Source organism: Pseudochaenichthys georgianus, chromosome 13 (genome assembly GCF_902827115.2).
Source record: "Pseudochaenichthys georgianus chromosome 13, fPseGeo1.2, whole genome shotgun sequence".
In the NCBI taxonomy this organism is placed as follows: domain Eukaryota; kingdom Metazoa; phylum Chordata; class Actinopteri; order Perciformes; family Channichthyidae; genus Pseudochaenichthys; species Pseudochaenichthys georgianus.
Window position 1 is genome coordinate 29,976,147 of NC_047515.1, and position 10,246 is coordinate 29,986,392.

Here is a 10,246-nt window from a genome sequence, read left to right on the forward strand (position 1 = left end):
TTTTACATCTCATTTAAAAAGGTGGTTGCTACTTTATCAGTGGCATACTGTGACAATAACTGGGACTCAGCTCAGCCACACTTAGCAGACAGACCAAAAAAGTGTCAACACGACAAAATATTTAGATGGATAAACGGCAGACTACTGTGACAACAGCAGCTGGCTATGGAGTGCAACTGTTGCATGAAATGACGGCAACCACCACACAATTACATTACAATTATAAATATATTAATTTAGAGTTTGTCTTTAACTGTATGAGACTACTACTGATACTCTCATTGAGCACTAGATAATTGTCTGTTTGGAAGCTGCTTTAATATATTAATGTGAGTCAAAAGTACATTTTACACATATATTCCTGCTTACATGATGTAGTGGGACATCCTGGTATTTTTAAGTTGAAAGTGCAATATCCAAATTGCAAGAAGCTGCAATTATTATTTTTCAGCTAAATTTGAGAATACAAAATTATTTCCTTTTTCTTCAGTAAAATCTGGACTTTCACTCTCTCTAGATCTAATCAATTACAGGTGGCAGCCATCTGTAATTTAGGTTACTTTGAAAAAAACAAATGGTGACAGCACTTAATTGTCTAAAGCTAACTGTGAGTGACGTGCATTGATACATTTTTGAGGAAATATAATCTATCTAACAATCTATGTAAGCACTGAAAGCATCTGAAGCAGAAATACAGAACTTCTTTATCTATGTCATTGTATGCCAACCTGAACAATCTTTGAATTGCGTTCTGCAAAACTGACAAGACGAAATGCAAAACATGGTGGACATTTCCTCGCGATAGGACTCAGAATGGTGAAACCAATTTGTGTCCACACCTGTAATAAGAAAGTATAAAACAATAAGCCTAAGGTTTAATTTAGCAAGCTTATTGAAATTGAATTTGTAAAATACAATATTCTTACTCAATATCCCACAAAAAGTGTGCCTTTTTCCGGAACGCGTCCTGGCTGACGGTATTTCTTACTTTCCAACAACCAGAGAAAGCGTCAAATATGCCATGTCTCCAGCATCAAGACTACCTCCAAAAGAATGCTCTGCAGCAATTCTGCGGTAGCTATGGACATATTTTTCAAGAACCAGGTTAACAACAGAACTGAATTTCAAACAAATATTTTGGGTATATTTATATATTGATTAAGCTCCTTCTTCAATAACCAACCAAAGAAGTGGTTACCTTAAGATCCAGCAACATGTCTTTCTTGTGGTCCACCTCTTTTTTGGGCGGTAATCTCTTTTATTGATCCAACCACTTAAAAACACAAAAACAACCAGAAGATGATGCAGGCTGACGTTTTTATGTCTTATCTTATGTTACCTAGTTAGCATTCTTCTTTTATTATGCATATTTGACTAATCACTCCCCTTTTAAACTTTTTAACTGTCCTATAGTACACATTGGAATGATTTCTTAATTTATTTGTGTACAACTTTATTAAATAGATAAGGTGTGCTCTCTCTCTTGCTCCTCGGCTCCACATTGCTTTTTCTCCCGAATGCAACTCTGTTGTGTGTCTGTGAGAGCGTTCACACGTGTGTATGAGAGATTTTTACCAGTGGCGAGCCTGTCTCTGAGGGCCTAAGATATCTACAAAATAATATTTAAAAACATTAAAACAAATTATATTTTTCTTTATATATTTTTTTAAATATGTTTTTAGTACTATTTGTCAATAGTTTTACCAAAAATAACTTGATTAAATTGTATTTAAAATAACATTTCCAAAGAAATAAATCCTTTGAATCTGCCTATTCAGTTTCTGTTTGAATGTGAAGGGTTAATGAAAGAAGCTCATCTCTGCGAGTCTGTGAAGACAGGAGCTGATTGGACGTCCAGCTATGAATTCACAGAGGGCCAGCTATAGTAACTGAACGAGAGTAATGTCAAATGACAGTACAATGACCAATCATATCTTCCCTCTAAATGGGTGGGCTTTATTATCGCGGACTTTATGACAAGTTCAGCCCGCTGTGAAACGTTTCTTGTTTCCATAGCAACAACAACTGTCAACAGCGTAAACTTGCCTTCAAAATAAAAGCATGCCAAATTACACTTAAGACATACAACTGCAACGAAAGTAACAAACACAATGCCAATATCCTTTTCAATTTCAAAAGGAAACACAATTGGGTTATCTACAGGTAGATTGTTCTTGTGTGGTTTTTTTTTCGACGACCCAACCTATCACATCATCTACGCCCCACCATGTGGGCGCGACCCACACTTTGAGAAAGCTGCGCTAAGGCATGTATACGACACTCCTCCACTAATTAAGTGTAATGACTTTACAGTACATGAGCAAATCCGTTTCAGTTTTAGTGTTTTCAGTATGAAACACACATTCTGACAGCACCTGCCTAAGCAGGTTTAGCCCTGTTCACTAGCTGTTCCTTCTACACTGAGCAATGATCAGCTCCTGTCACATAATTCACTGTAGTTCTACCTCCTTACTTCCCAAGTCAGACACTGTGTAGGTGGCCAACTTACCTCTCTTTGCAGTCTTTCCTTTTGTCTTCTTCGCTTTTTTCCCTCTTTTTTTCTTGTTCTTCTTCTTACGCTGCCTCTTCCTCTTCTTCCCTCTGTCTGACGAAGAGGATGAGGAGGAGGAACTGGAGGAATTGGAGGAGGACGAGGAGGTGGAGGATGAAAAGGAGTTGCCTGCCCCTATTTGGTCACCTTCAGAAATAACTGGCGCCTTAACTGATGCCATTTTTAGAAGGGCCAAACCTGAAACAAACAAGAGGATTAGAAGATAACTATTGTTACCACTAAGGGTCAGAACATTTACAATAATCTTTAAACCTTATATTGTGTGTTCAGAGTTTCACGCAGATCGGTGAAAATTCATAGTGTTTTTCACTACATTCGAAATAGTGAAACATATCGTGACCTGAAATGTTAGGTAAGTGAAACAATTTGTGGCGAATGTGATATGCCTGTTCCAAGTTTCCCCCGAACAAACGGACTCAACATATTTTAACAAGTGACTGTTCTTTCCCTCTCAATCCAACCCTCTACTGTCGGTTGATAAGTGAGAGAAGTGAGCTGGAGCTGTCAAGCTCCACCCCACCATTTGGTGCTGTCCGTCCTATATGCTTGTCATGATATGTTTGCAGTGAAATGACTGAATTGCTGATGCAACTAGTCATCTGCAAGCATGTATGGCCTCATGGACTGTGATGAGGAATGTTGTAGGGCTTGGTGTATGTGCCCGTTTTTTTTTTCTTTCTCAAAAGCTATCGGATGCCAATAAGTAATTATTTAATCATTATTGATTTGCTTACCCTCAGCCAGCTGTATCCTCAGATAGTCCCTTTCGCTTTCAAGATATAATACTTTGTCCTTTAAAGCATCTATCCTTATTTTTAAGGCATTGTTTTCAAGTTTTCTGTGCTTCAGAGCTGCTATGGCTGTGGGAGCTGCAGAAACATCTGTAATGACAAAAACGGCAAAAAAAACATTATCTTTTCTGTAGTTATTACACAAATAGTATGTATAGGCAGATTGTGGTTCCATGCCTTTGCTTAGCGTTTTCAAGAAATGTACAATAAAATGTCAAAATTAGAGATCTAGGACTGCCTGTATTGTCGTGAAGTTGCAGACATGTCATTGATCACATTTAATAGAGACTGTTGAATTCTATATTGGGACTTGCAACTGCATTTAAACACTGCAAAACCTATGATAATACATTACAAAATATTACTATATTCACTTCAAGGCAACTGTAAGATCATTGATTCTGACAAGGGCTTCACAAGTAATTGCAAAAAATAACTTCAACTTTTAATATGCACTCAACCACACAGAAGTAAAATGGGCTCTAGTACATTTGCACAAGCGTTTACATTTTCGTTATGTAATATTTTCTTGTTGTAGTGTATTGTGCGATATTATATATATATATATTAGGGCTGTCAAGTTAACGCGTTAATAACGCGTTAACGCAAAAAAAAATTAACGCCACTAATTATTTTAACGGGATTAACGCATGTGTATTTTTTTTCCTCGGCCGCCCCGTTGTTTCAGAGCGCATCGAGTTTAAAATACCATCTACAAGCTGATGCTGACAGCCCCGCTCCTGCCGCCCGCTTGTGGCAGACCACACTTCCACGCTCACCGGCAGGCACCGACTGGCCATCGGGAGGACCGGGAGGGTGTGTGTTTGTGTGGCCCGAGCGAGCGAGAGAGAGACCTTACGTGCATTACCGTACCGCAGTGTGAACGCGGCTATTGTTGTTGTTAGCATCTGGTGCTAGCTAGCTGCGCTAACGGATATAAGGAGCTGTTTAAATGAAAACAGAGGAGCGCTCCATCCACACAACTGCACCGAGCACTTGACTTGATGCAGGAAGCAGACAGCGGGACATTGTAGGAGAAGTCAGCACACTCATGATTGCAGCAACATGATTGCAGCGTCCAAGCAGCTCCCGTTCGAGCATATGCCTTGAGTTGCACATAGCTCCAACGATCACACACACACACACACACACACACACACACACACACACACACACACACACACACACACACACACACACACACACACACACACACACACACACACACACACACACACACACACACACACACACACACACACACACACACACACACACACACACACACCATTTGTATTGTATGAGAGAGGTTCCAGGTTGAATTGAGGCGAATATTTGTAATGTTCAGAGGTTGTTGTGTTTAATATTCATGAGAATATTTGTCATTGTTCAAATGATAATAAACATTAGCATAAAGCATATTTGTCCACTCATATGTTGATAAGAGTATTAAAAACTTGAAAAATATTCCTCTAAGGTACATTTAGAACAGATAAAAAATGTGCGATTAATTTGCGATTAATCGCGATTAACTATGGACAATCATGCGATTAATCGCGATTAAATATTTTAATCGACTGACAGCCCTAATATATATATATATATATATAAAAATAACACAATCAAAAAACAGTAACCGTAGATAAAATGTAAATGTAATGCAATTTCACAACACAACCTAACCTTTAGTTGATGCTTTCACAGTAGACTGCTGTCCTGTGAATGCATCCGAGTCAGACCCATCACTGCAGTGCACTACAGCTTTAAGAGGGGAGACAGAAAGTTCATAAATTAGAAATAGTGTTGAATAAATGGTACATATAGCGATAGGGAATATTTGAAATTGTGTAAAGGTCCAAAATGCCAAATTAGACCAAAAAAACATGGATGTCGTCCAAACCACTATCTGCCCACCCTGACATCTACTACCAACAAAGGTATGGCAAAGCACAGTGGAAGAATCTCCTCAACACAGGAGATAACAAGGGACTTCACTTTGTGCATGTGACATCTTTAATCCACTATACGTTTACATATTGTTTTTTTTACTGCTATCTGCTAAGCAACTACTTATTAGTACACCATCTGAGACTGAGTGGATCCTTAAAGTATGCTTAACATTTGAAAGCAAACACTTACCCATTTCCTTTGCCACAGTGTGGGAGCTGCATGGCTCTTCCTCAGACTGATCAGCCAAATCTTTAGCCGCTGTAAGATTATGGAGCACAGAAAGAGTTGTTGATGTAGATAGCATTACTATATGGAAGTATGTTTGGGTTTTTTTCAGCTATATTATAACTTCATTGGAACTATTTCAAAATTGGATATCTGAAAAGCCACTCTTGAATGAATGTATGAATGTACTGTTTAATTATATTTTCATTACATATCGCCCAATGCTGTGTTAAAATAAAAATACTCTCGTTTCTAGCGCCCTAATGTCATTTACTTATTTAAGAGTTAAGATAAAACGCTAAACCTTCGTAATTGAGATATTTCAGAGTTTATTTGACAATTTAACTAATTTAACCCATAACAACCCAGACCCATTTCTACTTTTGGGGAAATTAAGGGGAAAATAATTTAGACTAAATAGACCACATTTCTGACAATGTGACATTGAACTTTAATGGTAAAGTAACTCTTATTTATAACTTAATTAATGAGGGGGATTTTTTGATTTAAATTTGTTTTAACATTCTTTGAATTGAAGAATAAAGAATATATTAACTAAATATAATTGGATCACCTAAATTAACTGAGCAGGTCATACTCATATTTCTAATTGTGACATATGTGTTACTCCAGATTTACTGTGAAAGTTTAAGGTTAATGTCCCGATGTGACATCAGTGTCACAGCGATATTTATCTAATTTGTGTCATATCAATTTGATCAAGAAATGTTAACAGGTTCAATGTAACAAAGTACATGTTATGTAAGCATTTTAATTCTTAAATGGCTTGATTTGTACCTTTAGCAACCAAAAACAAGCCTCTGAAATGTACCTAGTTCTGTCACATGTCTTAGCCCGGCACATGACCCACCAGACTTTTCAGGGTGTGTCACTTAAGGAATTTATGAGATAAAAACAAGTCTAAAGCTGTATAAGGAACTTTACAAAACATTTAAATGTCATGTAAGCGCTTTGAGCTCCAGCAAGGGGCTTTATAAATGTAATTTATTATTATTATTATTATGTAACACGTGGGTCCTCATGGTTTAGCTAGCAACCTCAAATCAGATAGCACAGAACACAAAGTGTAATAACATGTGTCAATTGAGATGATTTCGCAATGCAGTGTTACTGATTTCTCAAATGACAAAAATATATTTCAATTCATACTTACATTCTGACACTAAACGCTTCGGGGGCCCCATCCTCTTTCGCTTGCTTCTCCTCGAGTCCATTTTCAGTTCTAGCGTGTAGACTAGACTAGAGCATAGATAGCCTTTACATATAAAATGGAGACGTTGAGTTTTATCCATACAGTCTATGGTTTTATCACTAGCCGAGATGCACGTGACAGGCTCATGGCGAATCGTAGCACTTGAATGCTATGAAGGGGCGTGTCTTGCATAGTGCTCCAGCCGGATCTCGATTTTCAGCGCATTAACACTTTATTACGGTTTTAATATTTTAATTGTATATCAGTGAATATAAAGAAGCTGTGCTTTGTCAATTGAACAAGGAAGATGAAATACCTGATTCAAAACATCAAAACTATTGGTTTGAATCGTGTGAACAAGAAATGAGGATCAGGGTGCTAGGGCGCTAGTGCGCTCAGCGGAGTTCATCTTGAACTACGCTGGGTGTCAGGGTTTGTGGACGGGCCGGGGCCGCAGTAACGTAGTAGTAACGCCGCAGTAGTCAGGTTTTTGGTTATCATGACACTGCACACCAAAGTACTCAGTCTTATTGACGGAAGACAGACTTTTAAAAAAAAGAAAAAATTAATTGAATGGCTAATGAAAAAGGAATTGATTCAAGGAAAAATGAAATGCAAACTCTGCAAAAAGAGGATGAAACTGGAGAAACACTCAAACGTCGACGGACTGCAGTGGTAGGCTAAGTCGTACATTTTTAGCACGGGTTTTAACGATGACTTCCTCTGTTTACTGATATGTAATGTTACAAAGATAAGTTCTTTATCAGGAAAAAAGGACTAGGAATTTACGATTTGTCTTTTGTAGGAAGTGCCGACGTAAAAAACACCGAGGGAAAACGACGAAGAAGTCAGTGAGGTCACTGTCCCTGTTTCAGAGGAGCAAATTGTCCTTGTTCAGCTGGATGAAATACATTTACAGGTAATATGAATTCATCAATAATATCAGTCATTTCCTCAAAGCACAGCAAATGAATGCCTGTAAGTATTACGTTTATTTTAAGCATGTTGACTGTTGTTTAACATTACCGATATCTAAATGCTAATTTCAGTTAGCGCGTCAATGACGTTATCCATTAAATGTTAGCATTGAGCTAGCGGACTAAGCGCTAGTTATTTGGCAATTCACAACGCAGGCTGCTTGGAGGTGTGGCGCCGCTTTCACACACCAAGCCCCCAGGAAGTGCGCCGGACTCTGAGGAGAACACTCGAGATTTATTTCCCTCGGCATTATGAACGCGCATCCAACCCACGGGACCGCGCCGCCCGGCACCTTCATGTTACGTGTTCTGTATGCGTTTTACCCTTAACCATATACTGTATATATAAAGGTTTTACCTTTACCCATGGATGCACAATAAGAACGGACGTATCGCCTTACCGTTCGGGTGTTCAGAGCAGAGCTCCCTGTTGGAGCGGCAGAGCGTGATGTGAACAGAAAAATGTTTCTGTCGCAATATTATTTAAGGAATCGTTGAGCTAGCTAACTAGCATACATTGTCACTATCTGCTAACATTAGCTTTAGCTTTCGTTTTCTAATAGTTTTTCTCATAGGCTATAAACAGAATAGATCTTGTACTTGAGTAAAACAGAAGTACTCAGATATTGCACTTAGTATTAAGTACTCAGATCTTGTATTAGAGTAAAAGTAAAAGTACCAGAGTGTACGAATACTCTGTTAGAGTAAAATTCCTGCATTCAAAATGTTCCTCAACAAAAAAATGGGTTCAGAATGTTACAATGTGTGATTATTCTAATAGCTTAACAATACATGTGTAGATGCTCTGATACAGGGAAACTTGATAGATATAATTAATTAGCAACATTAAAATATTCTGTTTCATCTTGAGTAATAACAAATGTCTAATGTGAATTATATAATTAATTATACATTAGCCACTGGTGCTGAATGCGTTCTTCTTCATATGCTTTTGTTCATATTTAGTAATTCTATATTGATCTTTAACAGATTTTCCCAGGGACTGCAGCTAAGGCAAATTGACATGCTGCAGGATGGCGTGGCAGGAAGCAGTCGCACGCTGTCAAAAATTAGCCTGAAGTTGAGGAAGGTCTGCAAGAGTGCAATCAAGAGGAGAGAAAGGAGGGGAAAGCAGAGACTTGGAGGACCAAACGAATTTGTCATGCTGGACGAAAGCAACTTCTACCACAAAAGGAAGGTGTGTATAAACTACAGAGCCTTAGCCTTTGGCCTCACTAAAACTAAAACCTTTGTTTTTCAAGGTGAAATAACAACATATCTTTTAAGGTCAGAGATTAACAAATGAATGAGCAAAGTAATGTAATTTTATAATTGTGTCATTTCACACCCTTGTGACTGGCGAGATAAAGTATACATTAGAGAGAGCCAGCTCCACAGTGTATACACAGTCAAATAACAGAAAAAAAGAATTTAGAAGCTAAGAATGATCTCATCCAATCAGATCATTAAGGAAATAAATCCTTATTCTTACTTTGTATTACTAACATTTTAAAAGTGCATAATCTATTTATATATCATCTAATTCCAATATATATCTTACATTTTCATGTTTCTTGCAGCAAAATAAGCAAACTTTAACTTAATAAAATTAAACAGCCTTTTCTGTTTGTACCACGACATTTTAATTTTTTTCTCTTCTTTTTTGAGAAAGGAAGTGAATATTTTTAAATTGTAAAAGAAAGCAAATAAACACATTTCACTTTGTTTATCAATTGAAATGCCTGATGTTTATTTTTATATAACTGTTGTCCTTTTTCACTGCTTTATTACAGTATGGTAGGGGAAGATTCGGTCCTACGTGGAGGAGGAGAAAATGGGTCTTACATTACTTTACTTGAGGGGACACACAATGCTTAACGAATGGTTAAGTAGGCATTAGGTAATGGGTAACTACTGTTTTTGATGCATTACTTTACTTGAGGGGACACACAATGCTTAACGAATGGTAAGGTAAGCATTACTTAATGGGTAACTACTGTTTTAGTAACGGTAAGGTAATCATTAGGTAATGGGTAACTACTGTTTTTGTTTGCGTTCCTTGAGTTTACCGTACCCAAACGGCCTAAGTAATGGTAAGGTAAATCGGATCCACCTCCACCAGTTGATCCAGGATGGGACCCAAGCCAGCCGAAGATGGCAGGTTTAAATGTGCCCTGCTGCAGCGGACCATTGCTTCAATCAAAGTCTCCCAGGAACTCCTCATTAAGTAACCATTAACGAATAATTCATTAATACAGTACCCCAGTCTGTTTACCAGCAACTAAGCATTAGTTCACTCAGGAACTCCTCATTAAGTAACCATTAACGAATGATTCGTTAATACAGTACCGCCCCAGTCTGTTTACCAGTAACTAACTAACCATCCATCGCAGTCACTGAGGAACTACTCATTAAGTAACCATTAACGAATGATTCGTTAATACAGTACCGCCCCAGTCTGTTTACCAGTAACTAACCATAAATTCACTGAGGAACTACTCATTAAGTAACCATTAAC

The 10,246-nt window shown here is 37.8% G+C and overlaps 1 long non-coding RNA gene across 2 annotated transcripts; it reads left to right on the plus strand.

Moving 5' to 3' along the window:
- Nucleotides 1–7,367: 7,367 nt before the first annotated feature.
- LOC139435011 (uncharacterized) lies at nt 7,368–9,567 on the plus strand. 2 transcript variants are annotated; one of them, XR_011644286.1, is made up of 4 exons: nt 7,368–7,426; nt 7,557–7,670; nt 8,719–8,926; nt 9,522–9,567. It is a non-coding gene; the product is annotated as an uncharacterized lncRNA (long non-coding RNA). The 2 variants fall into 2 exon arrangements; XR_011644285.1 differs by having other exon boundaries at nt 7,371–7,670.
- The last annotated feature ends 679 nt before the right edge of the window (nt 9,568–10,246 follow it).